At 40.8% G+C, this 15,318-nt stretch overlaps 1 protein-coding gene across 1 annotated transcript in view; it reads left to right on the plus strand.

Annotated features, from left to right (window-relative positions):
- Positions 1-3,441: 3,441 nt before the first annotated feature.
- Positions 3,442-15,318, plus strand: part of FAM222A (family with sequence similarity 222 member A) — an 85,700-nt gene continuing 73,823 nt past the window's right edge. The window contains exon 1 of the mRNA XM_066603871.1: positions 3,442-3,669. The gene's annotated coding sequence lies outside the window, so the exon portion shown is untranslated. The remainder of the gene's footprint in view (positions 3,670-15,318) is intronic.

Raw genomic sequence — 15,318 nt, forward strand, 5'->3', positions numbered from 1 at the left:
AATGCAAGGTATTATATTGAGCTTTTGGACCAACTGAAGGCAGCTCTGAAGGCCAAAAGGCGCGGCAAGCTGTCCAAAGGAATCTTGTTCCTGCAAGACAACGCCTCCGCTCACACTGCACAAGCGACCACGGCAGAACTGGTGGAGCTAGGCTTCCAGCTGGTTGACCACCCACCTTATTCACCAGATCCAGTTCCCTCCGACTATCATCTGTTTCCAAACATGAAGAAACACCTCAAGGGACCAAATTTCGCACCATTTCTGATGCCATAGCTGCTATGAATGACTGGTTTGAGGCACAACCGAAATCCTTCTTTTTGCAAGGCTTACAGAACCTGGAATACCGATGTAAGAAGTGTGTTGGCATCAGTGGAGAGGATGTGGAATAAATGTAAAGTTTCATCTTCCCATCTCATTTCTTTCTGGGTAAAACCAAAGACTTATTAGCAGACACTTGTTTAATGTGGTGTGTATGTATGTGTGTGTGTGTGTGTGTGTGTGTGTGTGTGTGTGTGTGTAGATAGATAGATAGATAGACATATATATGTGGATGTACTATATATACAGTCATGTTTGTATGTTTATGTATATATATATATTACATATAATCACATTATATACAGTACACACATATATAATGTGTACTGTATATAATATGGTGTGTGTACGTATATGTATAATACAGTCTGTGTATATTTCTATATACTGTATAATGTCTATGTATATATGTGTACTGTATAAAATGTGGTGTGTATCAAATATACACACCACATTATATCATTATATACAGCTCAAGGTTGACTCAGCCTCCCATCTTTCCCAGGTCGGTAAAATGAGTACCCAGCTTGGTGGGGGATACTTAATAAATTACAAGCAAGCTCTGCAGAATAAGTTGGCGCTATACAAATAACAAGATTATGTACACACAATAATGTGTGTATGTGTGTGTTTATATATATATATATATATATATATATACAGTATATATAAATACAGTATACATATAATGTGTGGTGTGTGTGCATATATGTGTGTATATGTATATATATGTACTGTATATAATGTGATGTGTGTGCATGTGTGTGTTTGTGTGTGTGTATATATATATATATAGTGTAATGTATATATTGTGATGTGTGTATGTGTGTGTATATATATATATATATATATATATATATATATATAAAATGCGTGATGTGTGTATGTGTATATATATACTGTATATATAAAATGTGCGGTGTGTATATATATATATATATATATATATATATATATATATATATATATATATTAGAGATGAGCGAGCGTACTCGAATAAGCACTACTCGCTCGAGTAATTGGCTTTATCCGAGTATCGCTGTGCTCGGGTCTAAAGATTCGGGTGCCGCTGCGGCTGACAGGTGAGTCACAGCGGGGAGCAGGGGAGAGCGGGCGGGAGAGAAGGAGAGAAAGATCTTACCTCCGTTCCTCCCCGCTCTCCCCTGCAGCTCCCCGCTCCGTGCCGGCACCCGAATCTTTAGACCCGAGCACAGCGATACTCGGATAAAGCCAATTACTCGAGCGAGTAGTGCTTATCCGAGTATGCTCGCTCATCTCTAATATATATATGTATATGTATATATAGTGTACTGCATAGAATGTGATATGTGTATATATGTATATACGGTGTACTGTATAGAATGTGATGTATGTGTATGTGTGTATATATATATATATATATATATAAAATGTGTGGTGTGTGTGTGTGTATATATATATATTTTTTATTTTTTTTAATTTTTTTTAATACAATATACATATACTTATGTGGTGTGTGTGTATAAGTATATAGTATATATAATTCCCGGTCATTGTAACAAGGCTTGTATAAAAAGTCTGACTTTGACTTGAAGGAATGCTGCCTTTCAATAGGTGGCACTGTGGAGCATTTATTCCATCCCCCTTATTTGCATATTACCCAGAGGAGCGTGCGTGGCCATCTAAGTCTCCTCACTTAGTTTATAGTATAGTTGCTCTCCCTAAGAAGAAAAGATAGCGTTTCTGACCCCTGTATATATAGTGTACTGTATAGAATGTGATGAGTGTGTCTATATATATATATATATATATATATATATATATATATATATATATATATATATATATATATATATATATATATATAGAAATATAGAAATAAAGTGTGGCGTGTGTATATATGTATATATAGTGTACTGTATAGAATGTGATATGTGTATATATACATATGTGTGTGTGTGTGTGTATGTATGTAATGTGTGTGGAAATACAGTATACATATAATATGTGGTGTGTATATGCATATATAGTGTACTGTATAGAATCTGATGTGTGTTTATATATATATATAATGTGATTGATAGATACATATATATGTGTGTGTATATATGTATATATAGCATACTGTATAGAATCTGATATGTGTATATATAGTGTACAGTATAGAATGTGGTGCGTGTGTATATATAGTATACTGTATAGAATGTATAGTACACTCATCATCAGCATCTAAATAGAATGAGTTCCCAGTCCTCAGAAGCCCCTCAGTCCCCGCCCACCACTGACTTGCCCACCGCCCTTCCTTGTTGCCAATTGGTGCTTCCAGAGAGATAGGCGTGCCGGGGGCGTGTGAGCCGGAGCAGAGACAGAAGCATCGTTCTGCTTCCCTGTCAGTTCCCGACGTGCAGAGCAGCAGAGAGGAGGTTGTGGCTGAGCGGCTGCTGAATGGGCGCAGATTCTTCCGGCTCATCCATCAATCTCTGCACGATCGGTCCTACTCCTCCGCTGCCCCTGTCCCCCCTCTGCGCTTGGTGGGGAGCCCAGCACAAAGCCCCCACAAGCCTGAATGTGTCGAGGATTTAAGCTGCTGCCAGACATCCAAGAGGGGATCTAACACACAGGAGAGGATTAAGTGGATGTTGCACGGTGCGGCTTCCTCTCCTGCAGCACTGGGTCACAGCACATTTTGCACTTCTCTCGGTAATATTTATTATCTGCAGCAGAAGGCATCGCTAGATGTGGATCTGCCCGTCTACATAGTCTTGTCTTCTGCTCTCCGTCTGGAGTTTACAAGAATGATGATAACAAAGACATTTTCCCTTCTTGCCTGTTAATATTTAAATTCATTTTTGTATTGTTTTCCTGATTTTCTGCTGTCATCGTGATATGAAAACGCTGCCCCCGAGGCTCCGAAAGAAATTGAATTTTCACTGCTAAGAAGAAGAAAAAAATCAAGATTAATAAGACACGGAGGCTTTCTTCAGATCCCTGCTCTGTCAAGATTTGGAGTGCTCCTCTGTTTTCCATAAAGATCACTTGTACTGCTCATTTCTCCTCTGTCCTGGAACATACAAGATACTTATTATTATTTATGGTTTATTTGACACTTGGATTAATGGTACCAACTTCAAGTCCATGCAAAAATACTACATGACACTTTAAGACAATTGATGGTTCTTAAAGACAGATTTTCATTTCAACTCTTTGTATGCTTGTTCCCATCCCAAGGCTTTTACCCCTGGTTTTTGTTGGAAGATTAAAGGAATATTTCTGAAGACCTTATGGCTTGGATTGAGTTTTAAGAGTCCTACAAAGACTTTATTTTTTTCCTGGATCAAAGGCAGTAAAGCAGGAAAAAAAAGGAGATTTATGGTAAATATTTTCAGGTCTGGGCTTAAAATGTGAAATATTTCACAATTTTTAGATGTTAAAAGGGTATAATAGAGCAGATGGTGGATTTTCCTCCCAGCTATCTTCTTCTTATGAATGCTGGTTTAAACTAGTTACTTTATCTTAATCGTTACCCATCTGTGTATAATTAATAGAACCATCTCTTTCTTCTGAACTCTTTTGCATTAACCCTGTTTAGATTTGGTTTATCATATATACATATTATGTCTTGCGTGGATACTTTTAAATAATAATTTATGAAGTGGGAATATTTTCGTAGTGTTAGGTGAAGACCTGCGCATGCAGATAAGTGAGGGTCCTGACAGGGTTATGCACTTTGTTCCAGCACTTCACAGCCATTATTTACTACTAAGAATGTAGAAGTCAGCAGAAAATGATCTTGAATTACTGTCCTATTGTATTCCGAGGAGGTAAGTATGTGTATGTAATGTTTATTCTAAATATATAGGTATGTTAGTGAAATAGAGCAAAATCATAGTTTCCTATAATTAGCATGCTGTACTTATATTAAAAACCTGGATCTTTTCTACCAGGACTGAATAGGGCTGTGTGGCACTATAGGGGCAGGTCATTAGGCCTCTGTCCCATAGGGTTTATTGCTGGGGATTTTCTATAATCTTTGCTAAACTCATATTCTAAAGAACAAAATGTAACTATTTGCAAGCAAATGCAACAATGTTGTGTATCATTGTATGCTTGTCAACTTCCCTGAAGTGGCTTCAAGCTATTTAATGTCCTTCTGCTGGAAAGTTGAGATGACTAGTTTCCAGCTCACAAGACAGTCAGACAGTATCTTTGTGTGTGAGTAAGGAGGGATGTCTAGCCTTAAATGAGAATTGATCTTGCATTGTCTTTTTTGTTATTATGTTGGCATTTGAATTGTTCTATACATACAATGGTGATGCGTCCATATATGATCGTACTAGTCGGATTAATGTGATGGGAATAAAAGCATTAAATCCAGAAGTAAAAGGGATTAGCTAGTATTTGTCTATGCCATAAGGGTCAAGGACAGCATGGATGTCATTTTAAATACTGTTTGACACTTGTGCTGGTTTTATCACACAGCTGTATATAAAACAGAAATTCTATGTTGTGTTTTTGTGTCTTTAGCTGCGTTTTCTGTTTCAGTGTTGATGGTAATCAATTGATACTCTCTAGTCTTGCAGACTCCTTTTCATGTCCTAATTATGTAGGATTGTTTATTTTTTTTTCTACTTTTAGCTTCATTTTTCTCCATTTGGGTATTAGAATTCTTTCATTTTTTTATTGTTCTTAATCAGTATTATTTAAAAGGACTTTTTTTTTTCTTTTTGGATAAAAAAAAAACTAAATTAATTTCCTTATTTTATTGTATCTATTTTTTTCTTCTTGTGGCTTTTAGAACTTGTCCTTCATGGAAGCAAATCATTCAGTTTATATTAATCAGATATTAATATTTCTTGTGGCTGTTCCTTCTGTCCTTGTAACTTGATGCTTAATTTATAGTGTGTACTGAAATAATATAATTTATTAGTAATTATCGCCCAAAAATTAAATCTTAGGTCACCAGTTCCCCTCCATCTGTGCCCATGTCTGGTGTGTCTGTAATACATAAGTGTTCAGCCCTAGTGGATGGCACTGGATCATCATCCTGCACTGAACTACTGTTCTTAATTCTGAACATGTGCAGTGATTGGACACAGCAATGGACTGCAAACTTTAATGCCCTTCCCACCTGTTGAGAGAAGTAACTGCAGTTTTGTGACATAAGGATGGGAAGTTAGTTTATGGGTGAGAATATTCTTTTAAAATCTATGAATCTATAACACAAATGGGATGGACTTATTACTGTGGTGACCTTGACCTTGGTCAAAACTGTCTCCAGGCACCGTAAGTATTGCTCTTTAAAAAAAATGGCCCAAATAGAGTGTGAGTAGAAGTTGTGTTTTTTGATAGTAGGGTTTACCAGCTGTGGCAAAATGCTTAAATAGCATATTTTGGCATTATATTAGTGGAAATCCAAAATGATGGCATTGTGAGGGAACTACTTTCATGGGGACTTTTAGATAGTCAGACTACAGCTATAATATTAGATTTGTAGGCTGTTACAATATAGATAAGGTTATTTGGTCTGAGGTTTTATACGGCAGGAACTTTTTAATTCGGCCTATTGTAAACCAGTCATGCCTCTACATCACAAAACAAGTAGGAGTTACTATCCTGTTGGAGTGACGGGGGCATTACGGAGATACAGGCCTCACGGAGATGACTATGGATGACCCACTCTGCCCTTCATTCTGCACTAGTGATCAACAATGAAGAGCTATGGTCAGAGATTAATGTGCTTGTTTTCCATTGCAGTGAAAAGGTCAGTTTTGGGTTCAAGTAATGCTTTGGGTGCATTTTATCTATCTGTTCATTTGCAGAAGGATCCTTTTAAGGACAGTAAGTCTTATTGGTTGTCTCTTTCCATATACCAGGAGTTGAATTAATTATCTGGATGTTGGCCGACGTTTGCTCTTTACATGCTGATATATTGTGCTAAAATGGAAACAGGAAACCAGTATTCCTATCCTAGCACAAATTACATACTGCTATTCCCTAAGAGAAGTCTCTTGCTACATAACTTTAATAGGGATGATGGTAGCCGTAGCAGGAACATTTATGTATGTATACATTTTTATAGGAAAACCCAGAGTTCCAGGCACCCCAAAAATGTGAAATCCTGAGCCCCCAGGGTGCCTGGTGGTTCAGGGTTTCACATTTTGGGGTGCCTAGTGCTGCATTGTATTAAGATGTCACTACTTCTAAAAATGCAGCCATCTGTGTACATTGTAATAGTTATCCGGTTCCTCTACTAATAGGTACCAGGATGGGTTTAGTTTGTGTTTGTTTAGCTGGAGATTTAATAGGAACAGTCAGATTAGTAGGCATCTTGATGAGCGGCCCGCAGATGGGTCATTCCTTTTGTCTGTCCTTGTCTTGCTTATGAAGGTAGACACAATAAAACTCTGTTCTGCCATTCAACCTCCAAACAGATAACAAGGCAGAGAGGAAATGAAAGGGCTTAATGGCATATGGCCTAGTAACCATTTACAAACAAGTGGAGGCTGAAAACCCTGGGAGAGGATATCTGAATTAACTCTTATAAAAATAGCTGGTCTGAAGGTAAACAGCTATAGGGGATTTATATAATGTATATCGTATGTATTCAGGATACAAAGCTTGACTTACTATTTAGAATGTGGGATGAAAGCTGTATGTGTATTTACTCAGCGCTATCTACAAAAGTGACTTCTGTCCTGAGTAAACTTGCACTGTACATTTTACCTTGCTTTTTAGGGCTCCTACAAATCCAAAATGGGATTTAAAAAAAATCTCCTTTAAAAGATCCGGAAATTTTCTACAACTATTCTGTAGCGTTTTTGAAAAACGCTGCAGATTCTAAATCGGTATTGGCCTCATTCTCACATTTTTAGTGCTACAGTATTACATAACTGAAACTTGTTTTGCATTAATTCATTATATCCCCCCTAGTATAATATAAAAACCAGTAAGGGCAGTATATACAGTGAAGAATTCAGGATAGAATCACTACATCAGCCATGCAATCTTGTATGATGACACTGATAGTTTATGTTAAGGACTTTAGATCTGTATCTTCTCTGCTAGGGAAAAAGAAACTCTGGGTTTTGGTATAAAGTACAGAATATGAAAAGTTGCCCAGAGGTCAATGAAGGTAAATGCTGGCCTGAGGCCTTCAGTGATCCAGAGGTTTGTCTAAGTGGTCTTGATTATGATTGTCCATGGTATGAGGATGTAATTGCACTGCAATCTTCTCTGTATGTAATTTTATTTTCTCTTAAAATTAGAAGCTGTAGATGTAGATATGGAGACCACTGAGCAATGTGGAAGCGGCCATACGGGGAGTGTAGGGAATAGATTTATAAATCGGGAGCAAAATCTAATATTCTCAGTTTATTTCTATTGGTTTTACATTAACATGGATGACCTCTAGATCATAAGCGTGGTGATGGGGAAATGATTGCAACAGGCTGGTACGTTAGCTATTTCAGTTTGGATGACCTATTACACTGTTTAAATAGTGAAAACAATCTGTAGGGTTTTCTAATTAGTTGAATCTAGTGGGGTAAAAAAGATTTGGGACATGGTTCTAGGTAAAATTACCATTGTTGGATAGATTTTGTAGATTAAAGGAGATGTCTCGAGGAAGCAGTTAAATTTTTTTTTTGCCCAGTCCCCCCCATTAAGTACACATTACTAAGCCCCCCTGTAAATGACATTTCTAGCTGGTTCGTACTTACCGTTCCAGCGTTTCAGCAACTTATAAAAGTTTTCTCAAGATGGCCGCCGGCTCTTTCCCCGTCGCTCGCTGCAGCCCGACGTGCACGCTCCCGAGACGCCGCCAGCTGTGTCTCCATGGCAACCGGACGCATCGCAGCCGCCGACCAGACGCCCCGCAGCCGCCGACCAGACGCCCACCGCCAGGCAGTAGGTAAGGCGCTAGCCCCTCAGCCCAGGTGAAGGCCCCGGAGCCCAGCGCTAGGTTCCGGAGCCCAGCGCTAGGTTCCGGAGCCCAGCGCTAGGTTCCGGAGCCCAGCGCTAGTTCCCCCGGCCTAGCGGCAGCCCCCCCCGGCCTAGCGGCAGCCCCCCCCGGCCTAGCGGCAGCCCCCCCCGGCCTAGCGGCAGCCCCCCCCGGCCTAGCGGCAGCCCCCCCGGCCTAGCGACAGCCCCCCCCCGGCGCAGCGCTAGTTCCCCCGGCACAGCGCTAGTTCCCCCGGCGCAGCGCTAGTTCCCCCCCGACCCATCACTTACCTGGGAGGCTGGGCTGGGCTGGGCTGGGCTTCTCCGCTGGGCAGCTCCAGTTTCTGCACCTTCCTCTAACAGAGGAAGGTGCAGAATGGCCGCTGCAGCGCGCTCCTGAGCAGTGACAGCTCGTCTGCGCATGTGCAGAAGAGCTGTAGCGGGGAGCACACTGAAGCGGCTCGTGCTGAATAGAGAAGACCGGACTGCGCAAGCGCGTCTAAAAAAGCAAGCTGCCGGCGAATTTAGACGGAACCATGGAGACGGGGACGCTAGCAACGGAGCAGGTAAGTGGAATAACTTCTGTATGGCTCATATTTAATGCACAATGTATATTACAAAGTGCATTAATATGGCCATACGGAAGTGTATACCCCCACTTGGTTTCGCGAGACCACCCCTTTAAGGCATTTTAGGTGGCGCTCAGTTGAGTGAGCGGATGGGCGACGAAGGCTACCTTGCTTGACACCACCAAACAAGAATATGAATGTGCAAGTGCTGGCAGTGACTTATCTCCTAGGGACAAAAGGAAATTCATCTGCCCCATCCTTATCTCCCCCAACATTTAACATCTGGGGAGAGTTAGGAGGCCAACAGACACATTAGATCGGCCAGTCCCGCTGGAATCCATGGTCCACGCCACTCTACATCTATGGCCACCCTAATGGTGAATCTGTGGACAAGACTGAAGATGGTTGAAACGCATGTTTGTTTGATTGATTGTTGATTGAGCTACCTGTTTATTTCCTAAAGAGTCTATAACTAGTTTTCTCTATGGTAGAAAATGTAACCGGCTTTGCGCAAGCACATCTATCACACTTATTGATGTGTGCATTAGCCCTTTTTATGCACTTGCCTGAATTCAACCAGATATTTCTTCTGATAGGAGGGAGTAAAATGGGCAGCTGCTGCTTCAATTGAACATGAAACTATAGCTTCTATTTTACTTAAATGGATTCATTGAGATAGGGAAACAAATATGGTCACAGACAGGGATGGTGATAAAGCAATGAAAAAGGCAATATTCATTGGGTCAAGTCCTGCTGTTCCAGCTCCACTGCCTTTTGCCACTTTTTGTTTACTTGGCTACAACAGTGACGTTCCCATATAGCCATGTGGCTACTGCAGGCAATTACTGATTGATTGCAGTGGTGTACAGCATTACGTTTATCGATTGGCTGCAATGGTCACATGCATATAGGAGGTAGAATATAAAGTCCATTGACAATGTTTCGACCAGGAACTGGTCTTTATCCAGCTTGATAAACCAGTTCCTGGTTGAAACATCGCCAGTTTTACTATATGGTGGAATAAAATGTATACTTTCATATACCGTATTTTTTGCTTTATAAGACGCACTTTTCTTCCTTCCAAAGCGGGGAAAAAAAGTCGCTGCATCTTATAAAGCAAGTGTGCCGAAATTCATCACATCAGCATTTGTTTGCACGATCGCGAGTTTAAATGTGCGATCGCACTAACTAAATCGCATCACGCAAAGAAACTCGCGATCGTGCGAACAAATGTGCAATCACTTACCAGTTTTCTCTCCTCCCCACTGCTGCCCATATGTGCCGCTGATTGGTGGTGAGCACCGTCGGGAACTGCTGCTGCTTCCCCGCCTCCACCACTGTCTTTTTCCCTTACTCCTGCCGAAGAAGCGCTGCTGTGACATGAAGCTCCGCTGTTTCAGACCTCTCCTGCTCCTTCACCCTGCACTGTCCCTGGGTGAGTTCAAAATATTTTTTCCCTATTTTACCGCTCTAGAACAGGGGTGCGTCTTCTTATCATCCGGTGCATCCTATAAAGCAAAAAATATGGTACATCATATGCTGCCATGGACTTTATATACTATTCCTTGATGTTCTTTGCATCTAGGTCATGATCCTACTGTGGCATTTGCAGTACTTTTCCTTCTCGCCCTAGGGGGTTACAACACTGAGAGGCTTTTTACTCTTCCGCTGCTGATATACCCCTGCGATTCTTGTTGGCTATAGGAGGTAGTCATCGCTACAACACAATACAGAATGGTGGGAGGCACCAGAGTGGTGGTGCTGGAGCAGTGGGGGGATTAAATGGGTGCGTATTGCACTTCTTTGCTCCACTAAACTCTTGCCTTTGGCCACATCTTCATATATCTCTGAAAACCCCTTTAAATATGCTTAGAGCCCTTCACTAGAAGGAACTTGCTTTGGTGACAGGCCCCTCCTACCATCGCCCTCTTCAGGCGTACACTGGTTTTAGAGCGCAACATTTCACCCACTAGAAACTCTTCTTAAAGTTTCAGAGGATTAATGGTAAACATAAGTTGTTGCTCTTCTACATTGTGACCCTAGAGAAATTTGAATGGAACTGGGGTGTCATGTGACACTAAACACATATCTATTCAATTAGTCAAATGACATGCATTTTCCGAAAACCACCATAAACACGTCCATTCATTTTGACCATGCATGCTATTTTAACAGTAGGCTAGAACTAAGTGACTGCAGGCTTCACTGTCACTGCTTTCTCCAAGGCAGAAAAAAATGGACTTGTTCAAATTGAACCTGTCTGACCCTTTTGTCAGGGGATAATTGATATTTTGCCTACAGATACCTTTTAATTGGTTTTTGTAATGAGAGCAAATTTGCATTGAAGAGTAATTATATTGGTTATAATTCTCCTGCTTATTACTACTGTACTACTAAAACAATGCAATGCATGAAGACAATCCTTTTATAGTATGCACGAGTGAAGGTGTAAATATGTATTTCAGTTGTGCTCGTTGCTGATATTGAAAATAAATGAGTAAATGAGTCTTTTGTATTAAAGATTTTCCAGCAAATAGTTCACTGTAAGTCATCGATGTGAAAGATTGTGACCTTGTGTTTAATGGCGCTCTTGGATAGTTATGTAAATGATGGGTGCAATAATTCACCAATTGCCTCCTTAATGATGGCTCTTCCAATGAATAATTTATCTGCCATCTTAATCTGTATATAGGTGTCTCGTTCCCATCTTGTGCTTTGTGTTTTTCTATAAGCACCCTTCTATATGGACTGCAGGCTTCTCGACTCAACTGGCAGCCAGTTGCTGTACTCTCAGCAATTCTTTTGAAGACTGACGTTGCTGATGGCATTTTTCAAGCACATCCTCAGCCGACCCCCTTCTGTTATTCTTAAAACCTAAGATTTCAGTTCCAGAGCAACTGGAGTGTTACCTCTGGATCAGTGTGTAACCTGACAGCAATGTCAACCCTCTGTCTTACGGATACATAACTCCTTCATTCTGTCATCGGGTGCAAGCAACAGTAACTGGTACTCTTTATGTAAATCCGGCAGCCGCATACAAGACTAAATTTAACCCATTTGCTAAAAGCTAAGACGCCAGTACAGCCAGGCTGTTTACATTATCAGTGTAATGGAGGGCAATGACACATCCTTATCAATTGTTACATAAACCCTTTTTAAGTAGTCAGATATGTTGCACTCTGCTTGCCTTTATTTGTGATATGTTTTTTTTTTGTTTGTTTGTTTGTTTTTCCAAAGCATCTACTTCGTGCTGTTTGGGATCAGTGAGTTATTTGTGGACTTCAAGTGTTTACAGGTTACTTTTAAATGATTAAGTTCCAGATTATTTTTCACTTTTGAACTCATGCACATGGCACATGTACTCGACTGCGTTCAAATATTCTTCATCCCCCGCCCCATTCCCCTTCAAACACCCTTAAGGTGCTTATACAGCTTTAACAACTGCTGGATGAACGATTGTTCGGTCCGAAGCTGTTTTCTCCTAGCTCTCCTATACAAATGAACTTGCAAAAAGAGTATTCATGTGTTTAGGGAGGCGAGCCACAACCAGACAGCTCTGTTGCAGCTCTTCTCTCAGGGAACAAAAGCAATGGGCATTGAAATACGTCCCCAATTCCTGTTTCCCGGAAGTTGAGCGGACCCCATACACACTAGAGTTGTCCATCCCAACATTAATATGCATGAGGACTAGGGTGGCCCATAGAGATATGGCAAAAGATAAAGTGTCGGCTCTACAGCAAGACACCTTCCCAATGTGTTACATCTGCTAATAGTAACGTTAGGGTAAAGTTTTAGGTTCACTCTCCAACTGCAAGATGGTGCTCAAAACTGATGTATTTTATGAGAAATGGCGCTTACATGCAAGATTTCCAATTCCACAAGCTACAGAATTAATAGTAACAATTTTGTTTTTGCAAAAGACCCGCTATACCTTAAACCATGAAGTATCGACAATGGCATTTGTCTGACAATCTACACATCTGTGCTGTTCCTACAAGAATACCTCCAAATATATGAAAATAGTCAAAATTACAACACAAATACATGTCAGCAGTGCTTAAGGACTGGACAGCAGGTGTCTTGGTCATCAGTGTTGGAACATCCTTGCGATTTGCTTCCACGACTTGAAGCAACAGTTGTGTTTTCTTCTTCGTTGTTTGTAAAAAGTCTGAAAATTCCTGGTCTTAGAGCTCAACCTTGTCGGAGACATAAGAACCTGAAATCCTTCCCTAAATAAAGGTTTGTTAGAAGGAAAGAAATTAGAGGCTGTCTTGCGTGGTAGTTAAAAGTTAAGTTTTTTTGGGCCACACTAATAAGGGCCTTTAGTGAGCAATTTTTGCCAGTCAACAGTTCTAACAGGGATCGCGTGGTCTCTCCAAAGCAGTATGTACTCCTTAGGACTTATTCATAAAGTCAGATGCAAAATACATTAGGACAGAACACAGACGCTGTCCTGTATTCACGGAACGCCATAAATGTCATATTTTGGTTCATGAATACAGCTGTGTATAGGAAATGCTGAGATTTTAGGGTGTTTTTTTTTTTTTTTTTTTTTTTTTCACACTGACTGTTTATGTGAAAAGTCACACATCAGAATAGCCTAATTGGCTATTATGGGTCCATATACTGTCTGAGTCCCGTCCATTTTCGACTCGAACTGCACATGGCCTGAATATATGACCCTGTGAATAAGCTCTTAGGCTCCATGCGATCCTAGTCTGCTGGCAAAAAAGGCAAACTTTTAATACCATATTACGTTAAAGCAATTTTGCACACAAGAATAGTGTTCTCCCAGACAGAATAGTATAGTCCATTAGGCCACCTGCACACAGGCGGATTTGCTTTGCGGAATCCGGAGCGGGCATCCGCCTCCGGATTCCGCAGCAAATACCTGCCATAGCATGCTATGGAAAAGCGGTTAGTTTGTTCTTTTTCCGCTTATGGGGGGAAAAATTGCATCATGCTCTATTCCTAGGTGGATACTGCATGAACGGCTTCCATTGAAGTCAATGGAAGCCATCTGACCCGCGTCCCTTCTGCAATTATTGCGGAAAGGTCATGTGATTTGTGTCATCGTGTAGTGATGCTGCAGCATTACCTGTGCTGCGCATGTGCACTGCCTGGCACACCTGCAATACAGATAGGACTGTGGGCTGGTACGCGGGGGTCATTGGTTGGGCACAGGGTCATATTCCGCCTGCAGGTTCCCGTGTGCAGACAGCCTTACTCCATAATGTCCAGCAAGAATGCCAGTAAAGAACGTAAACCTGGTCAAACAGGAGACCAAAGCTTGTAGCTTTTGGTCTCCATGTCCAGGGTTCCGTCTGAATGCCAGCAATTCAAAGGGACGAAAGAATGAGCCACATTGAGACCGGCCTTACAGGTACCTAAATTTAAAGGTCATGTCCTTGTTCGAATAGTGACTTCCTTCTCTACACCTGCTCATATCATAAATTGAAATTATAGATTCCGAACCTATTATCCATCCATTAGGCCTTCGATAAAACTGGAATGTATCATGCTTAAACCCAGACACCAGCAGATTTACTGTTCTTTGCCATTTTAATTTTGACTGTTTGCCAGTTGAAGAAATATTTTCATTGGGATAAAGCTTGGAGTGATATATTATCTCCCAAATCGGTTTTCAGCGTGGTCTCTGATCTAATGCCGTTTTAGCCTTTGATACATTTAACCTTCAGTAAATAGGGTAAATATATTTCATTAAGGCAGTGTGATTTCTCTGCCTTTTGAAGTGGCTAGATTTCAGTTACTCTGTAGCTATATGACCTTAAGGCAAATCTTTTAATCTTTTTGAACCTGCGTTAAAATAATTTGATTGTAAGCACTTGGAAAAAGACTTCAAACTATATTGCAAAGAACATAGTCTCTGGAAAGTCAAGGTATGATGGGTTTTTCTACTTTAGACACATAGGTTACCGATTTCTTGTTGCTTATATAGTGCTAACATACTCCTGTAGTGTTTTATAGACTCTGTCCTCATTCACTGCAGTCCCTAATTGAGCCTATGTCTAATTTGTCTGACAAACACACTATCACCAGTTTCCTACAAGGCAGTTAGAAGCATGTTTTTGGCTAAAACTCCAAAAAAAAAAAATGAAACCCACGCAAACATAGGGAGAACACACAAACTTCATGCAGATGCTGTCCTTGGTCAGATTTGAGCCTGGAACCACTGGTGCTAATCATTGATCCACCATAGAGGTGTAGCTAGAAGGTCTGTTCACCAGGGGAAAAGATTGTTTCAAATTCCCCCTCATCCCACCCCAACCAATGTAGCTTAACTTTTCGTTTGTCGTATACAAACAGACATGAAGTCGCTCATCTCTAGGGTGGTAGGCCAAACTCATGGCACCATCTACTGCACTGGAACTCTAGAGAAAAGCAGCACAGACACAGAAAAGACTGAGCATCACTGCGCAACCCACAACCTTTGACACTTGGCAGCATCAGCTAATACCTTCTGACCTGCAGGCCTCGAGGCTCAATCCAAGCG

The sequence above is a fragment of the Eleutherodactylus coqui genome, chromosome 5 (assembly GCF_035609145.1).
Source record: "Eleutherodactylus coqui strain aEleCoq1 chromosome 5, aEleCoq1.hap1, whole genome shotgun sequence".
NCBI lineage: Eukaryota > Metazoa > Chordata > Amphibia > Anura > Eleutherodactylidae > Eleutherodactylus > Eleutherodactylus coqui.